At 47.1% G+C, this 20,633-nt stretch overlaps 1 protein-coding gene across 15 annotated transcripts in view; it reads left to right on the top strand.

Annotated features, from left to right (window-relative positions):
* The window catches only part of INPP4A (inositol polyphosphate-4-phosphatase type I A), a 151,527-nt gene that overhangs the window by 47,101 nt on the left and 83,793 nt on the right, over positions 1-20,633 (top strand). The window contains exon 1 of one of the 15 annotated variants that reach the window (XM_030921532.1): positions 7,775-7,806. The exons of the other annotated variants lie outside the window; for them this stretch is intronic. The gene's annotated coding sequence lies outside the window, so the exon portion shown is untranslated. Of the gene's footprint in view, positions 1-7,774; positions 7,807-20,633 lie in introns of those variants that run through there. 15 annotated transcript variants of the gene reach the window in all.

The raw sequence follows: 20,633 nt of genomic DNA, 5'->3' as shown, positions 1-20,633 counted from the left end.
CGCTTGGCCCTGGAGAAAGGCATCTTGTTTGTGTGAAGATGAAGGTGCCCTGTGGGAGGAGCTGTGCCCGTCCCTCAGTGGTCTCCTCCATGGGGCCTCACAGAGGTACCTCAAGTCCCTGCACCTGTGCTGTCATGGCTGTGTATGGAGATGGAGCCCGGGTTTCTGGTGAGGGAGTTTGACGCTTCGCTGGTTCCTATGTGACATACTCCAGAGATATTTGCGACCTGGTTCAGTCCTGACCCCTTTATTGTCCTCGTGGGGATCTTTCCTTCCTCTCTCGTTCTGTTTGAAACTAGGGCTCCACGTCTTGCCCTGGAATTGCCACCCACCTGTGATGCCAGGGCCTCCAAGTAGATGAGGCCAGAATCTCCAGCAGTCACCTGCAGCTGGTGTGGATGGAGATCCTCTGCCAGCCTCCGGCCAAACAACAGCTTGAGTTTATTTAAACCATCAGTCCGTCCTTTGGGCATCATAACAAGTCACGAGGGGCTTTTGTTCATTTTCCAAAATTATTATTTTATAACATCTGGACTCTTTCTGCTTTGGAAACAAAATGAAAACCCTTTGCAAAGAAAATAAACATTTTAATGAGAGCATTTTAATTAAAAAAAATTACAGTAGGGAAAAAAATAAAATGAGGTTACTTTCTTTTTATGTTGACAGAGAAAAAAATTCAAAACCCAAACTGGGTCAGACAGACAATAGTAGGAACAACAAGTTCTGCCTGTGTCTACGTGCAGCAGAGACTCAGTCAGAAACAAACTGTATTTCCAAAAAAGGGGGCGGAGGAGGAGCTTCGTGCACTTCCTTGGGATTTTCTCATCGTGGGTAGTAACATCGTCAGATGGCAGGTTTTTCTGTTTGGATTAAAGTTTCTATTTTCAGCAACCACTTCGCTGAAAGCATGCTGCTCTCTGACCCGAGGGTCTCATGAGCAGCCATCCTGGATGCAGCCCCACGTAGGGCCTGGGGAGCAGAAAGTCAGCTGAGTGCCCTGAGTCTCCACTTACACCCCCAGGCCCCCACCATTGGCTGTTCTTTTTAAAGCATTCACTCCTGCTGTCATCTGGATGATTTGGTTTCCAAGCCTCCAGCCAGGAAGAAGCCGCACGTGTTTCCTTTGACAGGAACATCGAAAGCTGATAACCTGGTGGCAAGTGAGGAAAGTGAGCCCATCACGATGAGTAGACGTGACACGTGGAAAGATGCAGCAAGCCAGGTGCATTTAGTACGATCTGCGGTCCTGTGCATCCCAAGAGAAGGCACTTTGTATACCAGTCACCTACCTGAGTCATGTTCCTTTTCATCCCCGTGTCAGAGATGAGCAGACAGTGGAGCACCAGGGAAATGACCCTTCGGGGCACACAGTCATGGACAGAATTGTATCTGTACAGCATTTTAACTGTGTTATGATTCTCTAGTTCAGAATAGTCTTTAAAATCGGGGAAGAATATACAGATGCTCCACAACTTACGATGGGGCTGCATTCCCCACAAACCCATAAGTTGAAAATATCATATGGCATAAATGCATTTTTTTTTTTTTTTGAGACAGAATCTTGCTCTGTCACCCGGGCTAGATCTCAGCTCACCTCAGCCTCTACCCCCTGGGCTTAAGCGATTCTCATGCCTCAGCCTCTCCAGTAGCTAGGATTATAGGCATGAACCACCATGCCCGGCTACTTTTTGTGTTTTCAGTAGTGATGGGGTTTCACCATGTTGGCCAGGCTGATCTCGAACACTGACCTCAAGTGATCCGCCCACCTCAACCTCCCAAAGTGCTGGGATTACTGGTGTGAGCCACCGACAGCTGCAGTTTTTACTTCTGATGTTTTGGTCTTATGATGGGTTTATGGGATGTAACACCATTGTAAGTTGAGAAGCGTACTGAGTGGATTTCACACCATCCTCAAGTCGAAAAATCATTGAACTCTTGTAAGTTGGGGACTGTCTGTAGTACATGATAGAAAAATTTTCTCCTAGCATGGTTTGCTTTTTATAAAATTTCTACCCAAGTTGTATCTCACTGGCCAGGAGCTGCTGCTAGAGATTTTCCTGCTGTAACATCTCTCTTGTCTGAAGGGGTTGATTCTATTGATGTGCTGCCCCTGGGAGGGCCGATGCGTTAGGACTTTACTCATTCCTGTCTTACTCAGAGAATCGATCCTGCCTTCAGCTGGCTAGGAGGAGATCTCAAAGGGGTGAGAGCGCAGGGCTGTAAAGACCTGGGAGCCCGTTAGGGATGGCTGGATTGGTGTGATCATGAAGGTGAGCACACTCAGGTCCCAGGGGCAGGTGAAGGCAGGAGCCAGCTCTGGAAAGGGTGCCCGTGGGGCCTGTACAGGAAGCATAACTCTTGGACTGTTCTGGTATCAGTTTGATGTCTGAGGGACTCACTGGGAAAACAGAGCCTAGCCAGGACTCCTGTCCAGAGTAATAGCAGCTGTGGTTTGCCAAGTACTGACTTTGGATCTCGCAGGCTGTTGAGAATTCCCATTTAATAGACAAGGAGCCTGGGGCCGGAGGGGTCCTGGAGTCCAGTTCAGTTCTGTAGCACCTCCTACGTGGCAGAGCAAGCATTGGAGCCAGCGTCTCTGGCTTCTCCCCTGATGTCATGGGCAATGGTTTTATCCTGGAGCTTCAGCCTGAAAGACCCTCCACCAGCTGCCCATCAGGTGGACGTGGTTGGCTGGTGGCATCGCATTCCCTCCTTAATGTGGATTCTGAGAACAGTCTTCTGTCCTTGAAGATTGGGCAACAGTTGGGGACTTCCAGGAACATGTTGGTGACTCCCTTTGCCCCTATGCTGGGTTCTCTGAGCCCTGTGTTTTTTGGATGTTGGTTGTGAGTGGGAACTGAGCCCCCTGCGTGTCCAGGGAGCTACTTCGAGGGAGATGTGGCTTGTCTGCCTACCCTGACTTCCTGGTGACTGGTGATCACACACCTCTCATGATACTGAATTTTCCTCTTCTTTTCAACTTATTTACTAATGAGGATATATGTCTGGGTGACTGTTATTTTTCTGTTTTTATTTTATTTTTTTGAGACAGGGTTTCACTCTGTCATCCGTGCTGGAGTGCAGTGGTACAGTCCTGGCTTGCTGCAGCCTCAACCTCCCAGGCTCCAGAGGTCCACTCACCTCAGCCTCCCAAGTAGCTGGGACTACAGGTGTGCACCTTCATGCGTGGCTAATTTTTGTAGAGACAGGGTTTCACTATGTTGCCCAGGCTGGTCTTAAACTTATGAGCTCAAGCAACCTGCCTGCCTTGGCTTCCCAAAGTGCTAGGATTACAGCCTCAGCCCCAAAATAATGTCTTTTTAAAAGCATGGTTTAATTCTATCTGGAAAGGCAGAATTCTACATAGAGTGTAGAGTTCATATTCTCCAGGTTAATGCCAGCTTCCCTAACATGGCATATTAAGCAGGAAGGAACTTTGAGTATAACATTTTGTGGATTAAGAATAAAGAAATTGGCTGGGCGCGGTGGCTCAAGCCTGTAATCCCAGCACTTTGAGAGGCCGAGACGGGCAGATCACAAGGTCAGGAGATCGAGACCATCCTCGCTAACACGGTGAAACCTCGTCTCTACTAAAAAAAAATACACAACACTAGCCGGGCGAGGTGGCGGGTGCCTGTAGTCCCAGCTACTCGGGAGGCTGAGGCAGGAGAATGGCATAAACCCGGGAGGCGGAGCTTGCAGTGAGCTGAGATCCGGCCACTGCACTCCAGCCTGGGCGACAGAGCGAGACTCCGTCGCAAAAAAAAAAAAAAGAATAAAGAAATTAAGATTAAATTTTATTGGGATTCGCTTCTGGAATGGTGGTATTAGGGGCTGTGTGGACTTGTTGCTCAGTGAAACAATAACCGATAAAAATTATTTTAAGAAAACAACCAAACTTGGAAACTTGCCGTATGTCCTAAGGGCATACAGCAAATGAAGAAACATTTATTCAAGAAAATCTGCTAGATCTCAGTAAGAATAGCAGATGTCTGTGGCACTCGAGCCAGGACCTGCTCCCTCCTTCCCTTTTCCCATCCACTGCCCAGCTCAGCATGAGAAGCTATCAAGAGTGACCAAGAAGACTGGGCTCCCTTTTCCCCAAGTTCCCCTCAAGGGCTATGGCATCTCCCCAGGAGAGCAGGCTATCAGCATCCTTCTACCTCTGGCAAGGTTCCATGTTGCAGAGGCTAAATTCCAGGAGAATGTGGCCAGCCCCTACTCATAGGGCAGAGATTCTACCTGGGGCTGCGAATACTGGGTCCCCAGTTGCCCTTTGTCAGTCCAGCTAGTTTGTAGGGCAGAGGTTCCATCCTAGGAGAATCAAGCCAAGAAGAGCAAAGGCTACTGCCCCCGTCCAGCACCTGTTCATAAAGTGGAAGTGTCACTCCGAGAGAAGTGGGGCTGTCTGTGCTCCCAGCTCCAGAACAGCGACTCCATTTTCCCAAGTAGGAGAGGTAGGATATAATAACAGAAAGCTCTGAAGCTCTCTGAAAGATACTGACTTTGTTTATAAAAGTGTAGGGAAAGTTCAAGCCTAAGGGTGTTCTAAAAAAAAAAAAAAAAAAAAAAAAAAAAAAAAAAAAAAAAATGGAGATTTTGGTGGTAATTAATAAGAGGCTGATAAGCAACAGGCAAAAACTTGGGCCAGAGACCAGGAAAGAGACAGTAAAGAGTCGTCTGGGGTCAGAACAAACCTCAAACGCTGACATCAAAAACTATCCCTGTGAAAGGACTTTATTTAATTAGATAAAATGTAGAACAATTTATGCCCTAGGCAGTTGTCAAAAACAATAGAGCAATCAGGCAGCAATTAGTGAGATCTAACAGCTGGGTATGAAAACACCAGAGGCAGACAGCTTCAGGAAGAGAGTAGGGTAGATGCAGACAGCCCTGATAAAATGATTGTCATCCCGGAGAGAATGTGTGTACACTCAAGACTGTGCCCCCCTGAGGAGCAAAATCAGAGGTTGGGTGGGGAAGGGAATATACTTCACCACAGGAGTCCAGCCAAGTCATTGAAAAAATAAGCAAACAAAAACAAGCCCTGGGATAGAGGGGCTTGTAGTATCCAGAGTTGCTACAATATCTTAGCTAAGATGTCATTTTCAACACAAAATTGTATGCAAAGAAATAGGCAATGACAGAAAAATGGGTATGACAGAAAAAAAGCAGGCAACAGAAGCTGCCTGGAAGAGGACACAGATGTTGGGCTTAACAAAGACTTTAAAACTGCTATTGTATTTGTTCCACTGGTCTACTTGTCTGTTTTTATACTAGTACCTTACTGGTGCCCAGAAATAAATTTATACATTTGTAGCCAACTTATTTTTGACAAAGGTGCCAAGAACAGGTAATGGGGAAAGGACAGTATTGTCAATGAAGATTCAAACTCTGTAAAATATTTGAAGAGATTTATTCTGAGCCAAATGTGAGTGACCAGCCCCAGGCGATCCTGAGAACATGTGCCCAGGGTGGTCAGGCTACAGCTTAGTTTTGTATGTTTTAGGGAGACATAAGATATCAATCAGTACATGTAAGATGTATATTGGTTTGGTCTGGGACAACTCGAATTGATGGGACTTCAGCTTATAGGTGGATTCAAAGATTTTATGATTGTCAGTTGGTTGAAAGTGTTAAGTTACTACCTAAAGACTTGGAATCATAGAAGGGATTGTTTGGGTTAAGATAAGGGGTTGTGGAGACCAGGGCTTTATCATGCAGATGAAGTTTCCAGGTAGTAGGCTTTAGAGCTCTTATAGGACCTAAAATGGTGCCAGACGCTTGGTCAATTCTCTCCTGGGTCAGGCAACAGACCTGGAAAGGGAAGGGGATTTTCTAGAGAATGTAGATTTTTCCCCACAAGAGACAGCTTTGCAGGGCTCCTTCATAATATGTCAAATAAATATATTTTGGAGTAAAATATTTTTATTTCTTTCAGGGCCTGCCATCTGTCATATGATGCTATACTGGAGTTAGGCTGGAATCTGGTGTCTTATTATTACAGAGAGTCAGTCTTAAGATCTCTGTTTTATCAGTCTTAAGACTTCTGTTTTAATGTTAATGCTAGTCAGTTCTGCCTAAATTTCACAGGGAGGAGGGTATAAATGAGACATGTCCAACCTCCTCTTCCCATCATAGCCTTAACTAGATTTTCGGGTTTACTCTGAAATGCTCTTGGCCAAGAGGAGGGGTCCGGTTCAGTTGCTTAAGGGGCTTCGAATTACATTTTTGTCTTATAGTCTCCAATAAATGCTGTTGAGAAAATGGGATATCCACCTACAGAAGAATGAAATAAGACCCTTATTTCTTACCATATACAAAAATTAACTCAAAATCAATTAAATACTTAAATATGAGACCTGACACTATGAAACTGCTGAAGAAAACATAGGTGAAGCACTTCAGGACATTGGTATGGGCAAGGCTTTTTGAATAAGATCTCAAAAGCACAGGCAACAAACGCAAAAATAGAAAAATGGCATTACATTAAACTAAAAAGCTTCTGCACAGCAGAGGAAACAATTGACAGAGTGAAAAGACAAACTGCAGGGTTGAAGAAAATATTTGCAAACTATGCATTAGACAAGGGGTTAACATCAGAAACATACAAGGAAGTCAGACAGCTCAATTGCAGAAAACAAATAATCCAATTTAAACATGGGCAAAAGACCTGAATAGACATTTCCCAGAAAAAGACATACAAATAGCCAACAGGTATAGGAAGAAATGCTCAATATCACTAATCATCAGGGAAATGCAAATTAAGGAAACAGCTGTAGAGTGAGGAAGAAGCTTGGGGCCTGGAGTTTATAGTCTGGGGTTGGAGTGTCCTGGTTCTACTGCTATCTGCTTTATGACCTTGAGCTGGTTGCTTTTCCCTCCCCGACTCTGGGTTTTACATGTGGCCCTGAGCACTCAGGAAATCATCACTGGGAAGTGCTTGATGGAAGGTCTTTTCCACCCTACTCTCAGCAGGTCAGGTATGGGGAGGAGAGAGAGGGAGTTAGGTTTCTCTGCTTCGGTGTTGATATGGACTTGGTGCCCTGTGTCCCAGCTGCTCTAACTGTGGCTAAAAGGGGCCAAGGTAGAGCTCAGGCTGTGGCTTCAGAGGGTGCAAGCCTCAACCTTGGCAGCTTCCACATGATGTTGAGCCTGCCAGTGTACAGAAGTCAAGAATTGGGGTTTGGGAACCACTGCCTAGATTTCAGAAGATGTATGGAAACTCCTGGATGTCCAGGCAGAAGTTTGCTGCACAGGTGGGGCCCTCATGGAGAATTTCTGCTAGGGCAGTGCAGAAGGGAAATGTGGGGTGGGAGCCCCCACAAAGACTCCCTACTGGGTCACTGCCTAGTGGAGCTGTGAGAAGAGGGCCACTGTCCTCCAGAGCCCAGAATGGTAGCTCCACTGACAGCTTTCACTGCGCACACCTGGAAAAGCCACAGACACTCAGTGCCAGCCCGTGAAAGGAGCCAGGAGCGGGGGACTATACCCTGTTGGCTATTTGCACGTCTTCTTTTGGGAAATGTCTATTCAGATCTTTTGCCCATTTTTAAATTGGATTAGTTGTTTTCTGCAGTTGAGTTGTTTGAGTTCCTTGTATGTTTCTGAAGTTAACCCCTTGTCTAATGCATAGTTTGCAAATATTTTCTTCTATCCTGATTTTGTCTTTTCACTCTGTTGATTGTTTGCTTTGCTGTGCAGAACTTGGTCACAACTGCCCAAGGCTGTGGAAGCCCACCTCTTGCATCAGCATGACCTGGATATGAGACATGAAGTCAAAGGAGATCATTCTGGAGTCTTAAGGTTTGACTGCCCCTTTGGATTTCAGACTTGCCTGGGACCAGTAGCCCCTTTATTTTGGCCAATTTCTCCCATTTGGAATGGCTGTATTTACCCAATATCTGTACCCCCATTGTATCTAGGAAGTAACTAACTTACTTTTGATTTTACAGGCTCATAGGCAGAAGGAACTTGCCTTGTCTCAGATAAGACTTTGGACTGTGGACTTTTGAGTTAATGCTGAAATGAGTTAAGACTTTGAGGGGCTGTTGGGAAGGCATGATTGGTTTTGAAATGTGAGGACATGAGATTTGGCAGGGGTCAGGGGTGGAGTGATATGGTGTGGCTCTGTGTTCCCACCCAAGTCTCGTCTTGAATTGTACTCCCATAGTTCCCATGTGTTGTGCGGGGGACCTGGTGGGAGACAATTGAGTCATGGGGGGTGGTTTCTCCCATACTGTTCGCATGATAGTAAGTCTCACGAGATCTGATGGTTTGATGAAGGGAAACTTGTTTCACTTGCTTCTCATTCTCTCGTGCTTTCTGTGATGTAAGATGTCCCTTTTGCCTTCTGCTATGATTGTGAGGCCTCCCCAGCCACGTGGAACTGTGAGTCCATTAAATCTCTTTTTTATTGTAAATTACCCAGTCTCAGGTATGTCTTTATCAGCAGCATGAAAATGAACTATTACAACTGTGCACCCTCTGCAAGCAGAAGCTGGCTCTTCTGGCTCTTGGCCTCTCACTGGCAATACTCACCAATTCAGGTGCTGGATTGGGTGATGATAAGACAGAAGATGCAGACACAATCCATAAAGTACTGTGTTAAGGACTGAATTGTGTCCCGCCTTCAGATCCATATGTTGAAGTACTAACCCCCAATGTGACTGTATTTGGAGATGGCATCTGTAAATAGATAATTAAGGTTAAATTAGGTCATAAAAGTAGAACCCTAATCTCATAGAACTGGTGTCCTTATAAGAAGAGAACTCATGAAAGAGGTGTGCAGAGAAAAGGCCATGTGAGGACACAGCTTGAAGGTGACTATCTGTAAGCCAGAGAGAGTGGCCTCACCAGCAACTGAATCAGCTGGCAGCTTGACCTTGGACTTCCCAGCCTCCAGGACTGTAAGAAAATCAATATCTATTGTTTAAGCCCCCTTGTCTGTGGGATTTTGTTATGGCAACCTGAGCAGACTGATTCACATGTCTAATGTGGAATCTCAATGCTCTTTTTGCCAAGTTCTGCCCCCCTGAGGAAGTAGGAAAGCAGTCCCACTCACAATTATCAAAGCGCAAGCATGAATGATGATGACAAATAAAAAAGACTGTTTTGGAGATTGTTTTCTTTCTACCCTTCTTCATATCTGTTTGCTGACCAGCCTGGTGACAGAAGCCATCTGTCAGCCTGCTGTGGGGTCTGGTTGTGAGCACGGTGGTACAGGGGAACAGAATCCCATGTCAGCAGTTATCCCAGAAATGCCAGGTTTGCTTCGGATTTTGATTTCCTCCCTATTTTCTCCCCTCAAACAGTGGTGGATCATCAAACAGTATTTTTAGAACTGCCTTGCAGCTTCCCTGTAGAAACCTGTCCTCACTACATGGTTTAATCCTCTCATCTAGCCTTGTTTAAGATCTACAGAATGCTATATTTATTTAACTTTATTTGAGATTTCAAGGCTTTTCTGAATGTTGCTCCAAGTAATCTGATGAATGCAGAACTCCAAAATTTATGCCTTAAAAGGCTTAACTACTGGTATGTTTGGGGACTTACTTATTTTCTCCCTTTATTCTAAACCATATAGGGCAGGGCAGCTAAAAAATCCCCTTGGAATTAGTGTCAGAAAGTCCCTTTTTGAAAATTAATAAACTTAAAAATTTTTAGAGCAGTTTTAGTTCACAGAAAAATCGAGTGGAAAGTACAGAGAGTTCCTATATATCCCTTATCTTCACACAGAAAGTCTTTTAATTGGGCCGTTGTAACTTTCAGGGACAAAAGGACAGTATTCCCCTTTATAGAGAAGTAGTAAGTTTCTTGGCTAGATTAATGGCCTTCAGTGATGGGTGGGGGAGGGTGCAAGTGTCTGGCTAACTGCTCAGCCTGCGGCTTGAGTGAACCAGAGCCCAGGACCCAGCAGAGTGTACTTGTGTCTGTGGGTCTGGTGGAGCCATATGAAATGTCAATGGCAGACCCATATCTAATTCCAGGGGAAGCCTTCCCAGTGGTCACAACCTTGGGCCGTGTTGTTGTCCAGAGAGAGTGTGTCATTTAAAGATTGAAATCCTAACTCCTACCTTTTTAAGGTAGTTTTGGCTGTGTATCTCATTTGATCTTTAGCAAGGTCTAGTGTCATTTAACTTAGTAACTTGTGGTCTACAAAGCCCTCACGCATGTTTTCTTACTTGAGATTTCAGCGAACCTCTACGGTGGGAGTATTGTCGCCACTTTATGACATTGGGTGTGAGCTGAGAGCCAGATGCTCCAACAGCCAGCAGCTGATTGGTGTCTGTTTGATGATCCACCAGCACTGTCTGAGGGGGGAAAATAGGGAGGAAATCAAAATCCAGCTGTGGATGGAGATGGCATGCTGTCCTCCACGCACCCTGCCCCAGGTCCACTGTCTCCCAAAGGGGATGTCTGCTGTTCCAGAAGAAAGTCATTCAGTGATACTTGTGAAAGCATATGAATAAAGGAAGACTTTATCCAGGACCATCACAATAGGTATGGTGACCACAGCAACAGGGGCTTGCAGCGGAGGGAGATTGGGCTCAACTCCCAATACAGCACAGGCAAGTGGGAATTTATAGTCTAGGAACAGGGTAGGAGGTCAGCGAATGAGAACTTACTAAGAGGAAACATCAAGAGTGAAGTGGATTCTGGCTAAACCTACCTAACAGGATTCTTGCTAAAGACTGGCCAGGACAATCAAATATCACCTAGGGAATGGTGGTAGAGGAACCTAATCAGATATTGAGGAGGGGAGGTTTTTGCTCAACTGGCTTAGCAGGGTTCTTTGCTAAAACTGGGTTTTACAAGGAAGTGCACAGATGGGCCTGGAAGGTTCAGGAACCTGACTCAAGTTTGGCCAAGCAGAAAATCTTCGTTACTGCCACTGGTGGAATGGCTGCAAGCCTTCTATTTGAAGAGTTAAATTTGTTTTATAAATACTTAAATACTTAGCTAGTTTAAAATATTCCATGTAGTAAATTTTAGTTAAAAAATGTGTTTAGGCCAGGTGCAGTGGCTCATACCTATAATCCCAGCACTGGAATTTTTTTGGGAGGCCGGGGCAGGTGGATCACTTGAGGTTGGGAGTTTGAGACCAGCCTGGCCAACATGGTGAAACCCTGTCTCTACTAAAAATATGAAAATTAGCTGGGTGCAGTGGCACGTGCCTGTGGTCACAGCTGCTTGGGAGGCTGAGGCAGGAGAATTGCTGAGGCAGGAGAATTTGAGGCAGGAGAATTGCTTAAACCCGGGAGGGGGAGGTTGCAGTGAGTCAGGATTGTGCCACTGCACTCCAGCCTGGGCAACATAGCAAGACTTCGTCTCAAAAAAAAAAAAAAGTGTACTGAAAGAAAAACCTGTGGACGACAGTACAAGGTCATGGTAGAAGCAGTGATTTCCTGAGTGCCAGTAGCTCAGGAAATACTGTAGTATCCATGCTAACTTCGGGAGGTGACAGTGGAAGTCAAAGTCCTGCACTCTTTCCAGCCTTGCTGGTTGTACACAGAATGTTGAGGGCAAGAATCACCCCAGCCCCCCATTCTCTGAACCTTGATGTCCTCACTGAGGCAGGGAGTCATGATTTCCCTATGGTGAGGCAGGCCTTGTTGTGAGGAGCACATGACAAAACAGAAGAAACACCATTGATACCGCTTTGGGCCCTCCACCAGCATAGAATCATAGCCTGGGGGAGAGAGGTGAGGGCTGGGGAAAGGGACCACATCTGGCAGGGGGACACTGAAGTGCCTAGTTTGTGATTTCCCTGGAATTTGATAGTTAAATTCAAACCTGGACCAAGTTGAGAGCCCCGGGGCTCCAAGTCTACATCAGTTGCATTTGCATCACATTTATCTGCCTCTCACTAGTGGTTGAAGAACATGTCGGGCCCAGGCACTGCTGAGCTGAGCAATGCTGTGAAGCGTTGAGCGGCGTTACTGTTCGTCTTGGCCTGTGCAGGTTTCTCTGACTGATCCTTTCGGTATCTGTGACCTCAGTTATCTTCCTGCATCAATGCCCACCTCCTGGGCACAGTGTTCTGGAATGATGTGAATGTGTTCACACGTTGCTAGTGGGCGTGAATCTGGCCATCCAAGAGCCCGGTCCTCACGGAACCCTGGTTATGGGGCCAGATGATAGTCCTGAGAGCATTAGGTGGTACCTGTGTTCTCCTGGGCTGGCCGAGTTCTCCAGATGAGAGAGAGCATTCCTTCTGCCAGAGGCCTGCCCACAGTGGCTCCACCGTCAATGTCCTGGTTTGCGCGTGCGGAGGCAGGGCCTGAAGTTGTTGGTAAGTAGGGGCTTGAGGCGGCTTGGAGGCTGTACCTGCTACATGTCGGTTTACAGTTTTTAGTTTTTCTATAGGTTTCTTCCAGTGGGAGATGGAATTACTTCTAAAAAATGAATTCCAAAGGCACATTTTCCCTGATCTCTTTATTTTCCAGCTACCAAGAGTGTTTTAAAAAATGTAAAAGCACATGTAGAAATTGTAATGAGCTTTCACTGTCACTGCTCTTGGTGGCGGTAATTTTACGTATATGACAGGGAGACACTTTGTGAGGGCCTTTGTTCTCAATGCATTCTCTCCCTCTCAGAACTCAGATGTAAATAAAGTTTGGAGAAAGAGATAATGATGAAAGTACCTCAACATTTTCTTATTTTTACATTAATATTCCTACTTGTTAGCATTTTCTTTGGAAACAGCACCACAACCAGATTAGGAATCTTTCTGGAACAGAGGGAAGGTAGTTCTCGTGACTTTTATGAGCAGTCTCACTACTGCACTGTTTATGGGTGGGGTCACCTGGGAGACCCAGCTCAAAGGCAAAAGATGGGCCCTGCTCTAAGGGTTTTACTAATAGACCTGAAATTGCTTTGCCCTCTTGAATTACCCAAGTGGTTGTGGTTTCTTTTGTTGTTTTTGATGTTGTTGGATTTTGTTTTATATTTGCAGAATCGGTGCTTCCTTCAGAGATAGTGAGTTTGGACTGATCAGGTTTAGTCGTGCTGATGACAAACTGTCCTTTGGAACCCCTGGAGACCTCCTGGGACAAACGAGTTGCCCTTTATGTGTTGGTTGTGAATGTGGCCTGTTCGTTTGGTGGTGGGTGCCATCTTGACCCAGGTTTACCAGGTCTGAGCAGGGATCTGTCTTTGCTGGTGAGAAGGGATGCTCATTGCAATTCTTGTGGGCAGGTTCCTCCCTGGTTTGCCCCAAGTGAGAAAGAGATTTATGTTGAAAAGCCCAATAGGACAGTCCAAGAGAGTACCAGGACTTTTCAGATTTGTTTGAACAATGGAGATCCAGGGAGTTCTTCACTGCCTGCAAGCTAAAACCCAGCTCTGTGGTCTGGTGTTAGAGGAGCTCCAGAATTGACCTCGTCCTGGCTCTCCAGCCCCATTCTCTCTTTCCTTAATACACAAGACTTTCCTGTTTCCTGAATGAATGCTTGTTGCTGGATGCGCCTGTGCCTGTTGCTTTTGAAGTCAGATCAGTTCTCACCTCAGCTGGATCATCTTTTGCCAGATTTCAAGCTTCTTCCTTGCCTCCCTTGCAGCATGGGGCATGCATCTCATTTTGTCTTGGAGTTGTGTTATCTGAATGTCTTACTCCGTCATTAAACTGTTGGATTCTTGCAGGCAGAGATCGCTTCTGACTCACTTGTGTGTTCACTCTAAGTGCCTAGCTCAGTACTTGTTGAACAGATGAATGGACAGTTCCAGATTACAGACTTCTTTAGACACTCGCATCAGAAGGCATTTCAGGCCGTCAAGCCAGGCTTGCTTGACAGGATGACAGAGACTCCTCCTCCTGCAGGCAGGGCTGCTGTCTGTCTTCTGCCCTGGTCCCTCCCCTGTTAGCCTGATCTTTGCTGGTGCCACGTGAGTAGAAGGCAGATGTTGCTGTTGAGTGTGAAGGTGCTGTGTGTCAGTTCGCACCTGTCCCTACGTGGTTGAACTTACTCAACTACAGCTCTGGTGGGTAGCTACAGAGCACTGCCCAAGGAAGGGCACAGGCCTCAGAGGCACAGCTGGTTGCACTCTTTTACAAACTGCACTTCTTTTTGAGGTTTCATTATTCCAGCCACTGTCAGCTTTGCAATAAAGAGCTGTGGTCAGGCCACTGTGGAAGAGGCCCCTGGAGGACTGCCAGTGGGGGTCCTCCCTCACCAAACATTGAACGCTGAACAACCAGCAACACAGCCGAGTAGCTGAAGCCATAGAACCCTCTCTCCAGGAAGGTCCTATATAAAGATCAGGACTGCTTGCTGCCCTTTTGATTTGTTTTAATGAGAATATGGAAGACTGAAGTCCTTTTGTGTCTTTGCTAAGTGTTCGCCCCAACACCGAATGTTTCAAACAGGATTCCATTTTCACAGCTAAAATAAACAGGTGATACACCACTTTGCCAGAGATCTGCATGTAGTAAGGTTGCTGACTGTGTGACCACTTTGTTTCCATGGGACCTAGAGGACCAAGATGTCTCTCCCTGATTTCAATTTCTCGATGAGAAAGCTAGAAACAGCATTGTAACGTTGGTGCTGCCACTTGGAGGCCTGGGGCAGGTCGTCCCCAGTCTCCTGGCTTACTGCCTGGTTTCTAAAATAGCATTGTCTTCCCGGCGTTTCATTGATCTGTGGTGGGTGCTTCACATTTATAGCCCTTTATGGAATTTTGTTGCTACTCAGAAAATTCTTTATTTTCTTGTGAAGCCAATTTTGACACTTGCGAATTAGAAAGCGGGCTTTCCTAGTGCTTATAAAAATAAACAGAGCCCGCCTGACTCCACTTGTCTGAAACATGTTATTATTAACTTTCAACTTACTATCAGTTCTGCTCTTAACGTGGTGCTCTAGAAGGAAATGATGTGTCTGGTGTTAATCTCAGTGCCTCATCAGGGCCAAGTGCCATCCTGCTGAAGGTGCAGGACTGGTAATGGCGAGGGGGTCCACAGCTTTGGCTGTCCTTGACATTCTTCACCATGGGATTGAGCAAGCTTGAGCCCATCTTACCAGATTCACTGTAAGCTCTCTGTCTTGTATTTGTTTTCCCAAAGCTCCCTTAGCATGGACTTTTGAAAGTTGCCTGGATATTAAAGTACTATTCTAATAACTTGCTTTCTAGTAAACAAAACCAAAAGTTGGCTTCATAGTTGCTCACTGACCTGGCATAAACTAGAACATGAAGCTTCTCGTTTAGAAAAGGTTCAGGCAGCCTCCTGTTGGGATCTGCCCAGCCCCTCTAGGAGGTGGCATGGATGCCCGGCTCTCCTTCCAAGGGTGCACTTTGCCTTTAGGTTTGGGGAAAAGTACTGGGTGCGTCTTTGGGACTGTTGTGTCTCGTGAGTGGGCTGACCTTGGTGGAGGCCTGCATTTCCCATGTGAGGCCTGACGTTTTATGTGTCCAGCCAGAGTGATGAGCTGGTTCACTTTCCCTGCAGCGCTTCCTTGTTGAACCTGAAAAAGAGGACGGGGGAGCTTTTGTAGGAGAGGGAGGACACGTGCTTTCTTCTTGAACTGTGGGGCATGTGTCACCAGAGAGAACTGGAGACAGCGGCGACTGTTTCTCTAAACACCTTGCACACTCTTCCCTTACCAACTCAGGAATGAGTAAAGCCTGTTGGTAATGGTAAAGAGAAGGCAGTTACAGATAAAACACAGTAGTCAGACAAGCAGAGCAGAGAAGCCCCGCTCACCGAGCCAGCCGTCACCGCAGACACCTCGGCTTGAGTTGTATCTGACTGATTCAGCAGGAGGGTGCATTTCCCCTTCCACTTTCCCACTGAAATATATTATTTCTGTACAATATTTATGGAACCCCTGTCTCCACCATTAGAAATACAGAATAGTTTTGCTTTTTTACTTTACTATTAGTTGATATTGTGGGCTAGGTTTTGTCTGTTTACCCTGTTCACAAATTTTTGTTTTTTAAAATTTATTTTTAAACTATTTTTGACAGAAACATTAACAATATTTCTTCAAGGGGTTTAATTTCAGCTTAATTTAAGAAAAGAAAATCAAACATGAATGATACAAAAAATAATCTACTCTCATCCTAAAGTTCTGCCTTTCGCTTCTCTGGGAAGCCCCATTTCCTGACTGGAGTTTGGTGTTGCTTGATGGGAAAAGCTGGAGATGGAGTCAGAGACTGAGTAACCACAGGGGATGCTTATGAAGACATGGGTGGGGACAGGGTGGGAAATAATGAGGAACTCTACAGCTGAAAAAGATGATGCCTTTTCTTAGCATTTGGTAGTAGTCCAATGAATGTGCTCTGCACTGTTTTCTACATATCGGAAAGAGCACTGGACTAGTAAGGCCTACTTTTGGGTCCTGACTGCTGCTCCTGACCTTGAGGGAGCCCCTCTACCACTGTGTGCCTGGCTCCCAGGCATCAAACTAGAATAGCTGTCTCTCCCAGCCCAGCAGTGTGGTGTGAGGACCAGGCGAGTCAAAACCCGTGGGCAGCATTTGCAAGCTGTGTTGTTGTTGTTCACACTTACAAATTTCTTCCCCCTTGAGGTTTCTGACCTACAGAGACCTCTAGACAAGGTATTTCCTCCCGTGGAGACCAGTTGAGGCAGGTGAGTGGGCAGAAGGCACCTTGGCCTGAGAAGTTCTTGGTCTCCTCCTCTCTTGACCCTCTTCTGTTGATTGGAAACATTGTGAGAAACTACATCCCTTGCATGTATTGGCAGCAGATCCTGTTGAAGTCCTGGGAGAACACAATGCTGTAAACAGACGGAGGGGAGGAATGGTGGCTGCTCCTCGCAAGAGGAAGGGGTCCTGGGCACATTTGGACTTTGCCTTTGGGAGTGGCCCACAAGGCGGGCCCTTCCCTACGACGGGGAGGGGGAGTCAAGGAAAGGAACTCAGCATTTTCAGGGCTGCGTTTTCACACAGCAAGCCCTAAAGCTGCGTTTGTTTCCTGAAACGATCTTGATTTCATCCAGAGGAGGAAAACGACGTTTTGGAAAGTCTGTGGTCTGGGCTGCTTTGATCCTCATTCACAGTCCAGGGAGGTGTAGCCGCATTCGCCTCCTCTGCCCTGCTTGGCAACTCACTTTTTTGGGGAATGGTGGCCGCTGGCGACTGCTGTTTTGACCAGATAGCTGGGTGGACCCTGAAGGGACCATTCTGGCCATTTCTGGCCTCAGGCTGGGCAACGGTAGAGTAGAGGATGTAGAGGCTTCTGGTTATGCCTCTGTAGTGTCAAGGTTGTGCGTGACTGATCCTTTCTGTCAAATGGCCCGTTCCATCCCTCACATTAAAGTAATATAAACCTGAGTTCATTTGTGGTGGGGTTTGCTTGTGTTAATTTATAGATCACTTTTAGTTTTCCAATAGTTTAAATGTTCTAAACAAAAGAGTTTGTAACTAATTATGTGTTTCTGTTGTGTGTCTGCTACAAGGTAAAGCCATCTAGTTAACACAAGAGTTATTTGACCGTTGTTGAAGCAACACCTGCTGTAGGGGAATCTCCGTTTGGCTACTGAAAGTTGTGATGGATTGAAGGCTGGTGGTGCTCCACGCCTTTGTGGGCGCTGTCTCCCACCCAACAAGCTCATGGGTAGTGTTGAAGCCCCCACGCTACAACGTGACCCCCACCCCCAGCCTGGGGGGCCTGGCTCAAGCTAGAGAGAACTGGGAGAGCACCCATGCAGGCGGCCTTGGTGGCTGGAGCTGGAGAGTTTAAAGTTGGGGGCTGCCGCAGCTCCCACCATGTGGACTGGCTCATTTGCAGAGTGGGAGGATGATGGACATGGGTAAGCAGAGGGGAAGGGCCACATGTGCTGCCAGACTTGGAGTCAGTGGGCCAGCTCAGCCATGTTCCTGCTGAGGTGTTTAGCTCAGCCCAGACTCCCAAGACAAATACGCCTTTCTGCCTGAGCTCACCCCCCGCTGTAGTGTCGTGGCTGTTCTCTATGGTGTCTTAGTCAGGCTAGAAGGAGTTCCCATGACTGTCCTCCCCATGATGGCATCGTCACTGCATCTCCTGGGTTGAGGGCGTGGATGGTGAGGGCATGGGGTGAATGCAAAACACTGTAAGGCAAGCAAAGGACATTGCAGTGGCTGGGATGTGGGCCGCCCACTTTGCATTCAGCTTTGCATGCAGCTGTAGCCATACCCCTCCCGGAAGGGAAGAAGCAGAGAAGCAGAGCTTGGGTTAGAGACTGTTCTAGAGGCTGGGGCAAGTTGGGGTCCAGCTTCCAGGTGGCCAGCTCTGAACAAGAGAAGCAGGAGCAGGCACCAGGCCAGGCCTGACAGCCTTGTGTTTGGGTGGAAGAAGAAAAGGGAAGAGAAATCACCATCTTAGGCAATGAATAAGGCACACCCAGCCTGCTTTGGGGTTTAGAGCCTCCCGCACCCCGCCCCCACCATAGAGGAGCCAGACTGGGTTCATGCTCCACAGTCTTCCAGCTGCGTCTCCTGGAACCAACCTTTGAGTAACAACCCCAGGTGAGTGATGATACCCCCGTTATTGTGGACCCACACTCAGAGACAAGCCCAACCCACAGGTCACAGGAAGCCCGTGTCCTTATCTCTCCAGTTCTTGGCCCTCTTGGAGCAGCATGTCTCCTTTGATGAGGGAGTTGAAACACTGGATGCTTTCCTCGGTCCTTTCATACACTTATTTAGAAATTTATGTGGCACTGCTGGAAGGCCTTCCTGGACAACAGACGGGCAAACTTTCAGTTAATTGTGTGAGGGCTTCAAGTGGTTTCAAGTGACAGTGGAGTAAGAAATGAGACTTGTCAAAGGCCTTGCCTGTTGTAGGGGAGAGAGCCGCGCTGCCCCGGTGCACGCTGACTGCAGTCCTAACCAGGCAGCTCTGACAGCAGACCGTGTGCAGTGTCCCTGTCATCTTTGTCTGTGGTATTGGGAAATTGATGTGGTAATCAAATGAGGAATGAGGCCTGGTGTGCGGGAGTGAGAGGGGTCATGTGTGGGAACACTGGGTTGATTTATCTCAAGAAAAAGCGCCAGAATCCCTGGCTGCAGCACGCAGGGGTGCCCCTGCCTAGAAAGGACAGAGTAGCAAGCCAGCCCCCTCACCCAAGGGAAGGCTTCAGAAGAGGTTTGGCCCCCACCATTGTGGCCCTCAGGCTGTCCACCATTTATCTTTGTTACACTTTGTGATGTAGCTCTAGACCAACCCTCCCATCATCTTTGTATCCCTAAGGGGCCTGCTCCATAATAGAGCTCAGTTTGTTATGCTCCATAGTAGACCCTCACCTGTTTGTTAAAGCAGGGGTCCACAGTCCCCGGGCTGCAGACCAGTACTGGCCTGTGGCCTGTTAGGAACTGGGCTGAGTTGCAGGCATTACTGCCTGAGCGCCACCTCTTGTCAGTCAGCGGTGGCATTAGATTCTCATAGGAGCCAAACCCTGTTGTGAACTGCACATGCGAGGGATCTGGGTTGTGTGCTCCTTATGAGAATCTAATGCCTGATGATTTCAGGTGAAAGTTTGGTCCTGAAACCACTTCCCTTGACCAGCTCCCCGAAATTGGCTTCCACAAAGCCAGTCCCTGGTGCCAAAAAGGTTGGAGACCGCCATGTTAAAGAGATTGCCAGTTTACAGAGAAGAAACAGCATGAGGTGCAGAAGCAAGAAACTGGAGGTGCTGAGGAAAGAGTGGCTGAAGTGTGTGGTGTGGGAGGCAGCCAGCAGACCTCCGCCAGCCCCAGGCTGCTCCTGTCACCTTCCAGACATTGTGCTTGTGATTATTGACACATCTCCCTCATCTCCCAGATTGTGAGCACCCGTTTTGCTCAGCACAAACATTTTAAAGCACTTTTTTCAGGGCAACTTATTTTCAAACTGCTTCTTACAGAAAATCCCCTGAAGATTCATGGTGTGTGGGTGAACCACAAGGAGCTGAGCTGCAGTTCTAAACTGGGCTGTCTCAGAGACCTCCAGGAGAAGCTGGGAACCAAGAAGGACGTCAGAGAAGTGAGGGGGTTGCCTGCCTTGTTACCTGAGGAAGGACAGTCCCGGACAGGGTGGCTGATGCAAAGGCCACACCAGATAAAGTCTAAACAGCAAAGAGGCCAGGGCAGGCGTAGGATGGAGACACTGCTAGGAGGTTCACGGGCCCCATCATTGCTGTTGGACACAGACTCTGAGGACTATGGGAGGGACGCTGGTCAAATTCCCAGGGTATGGGAACTGGGGTACTGAGGGAGTTGAAGCTGTACTTATGGGGAAGATAGAGCTGATAGAATTGTTGATGGATTGGACGTGGCATGTGAAAGAAGGAGGAGGCCTGGATTTGATTTCTTGCCTGGAGCAAGTGGAGGGACAGAACTCTGTCTACTGAGATGGGAAACCTTGAGGGGCTGGTGAGGTGGAAGAGGAAGGCTTGAACGGTCTGGGCTTGTTCTGCTCCTGGAGCATCCTCCTCTGCCCTCTTGTTTACAGGGATATCCATGTCCCTATCCAAGGTATCTCAGTCAGTTCAGGCTGCCATAACAAAACTGAGACTGGTAAACAACAGAAATGTATTTCTTAGACCTATGGATGTTGGGAAGGCACTGGCATTTAGGGTCAGCTGAGGGCCTTCTTGCCGTGTCCTCACATGACAAAAGGTGAAGGGTGAAAAGGGCCTACCTGGTTCCCTCCAGCCC

Source organism: Rhinopithecus roxellana, chromosome 17 (assembly GCF_007565055.1).
Source record: "Rhinopithecus roxellana isolate Shanxi Qingling chromosome 17, ASM756505v1, whole genome shotgun sequence".
Taxonomy (NCBI): Eukaryota; Metazoa; Chordata; class Mammalia; order Primates; family Cercopithecidae; genus Rhinopithecus; species Rhinopithecus roxellana.
This window is presented reverse-complemented; position numbering and strand designations above follow the sequence as displayed.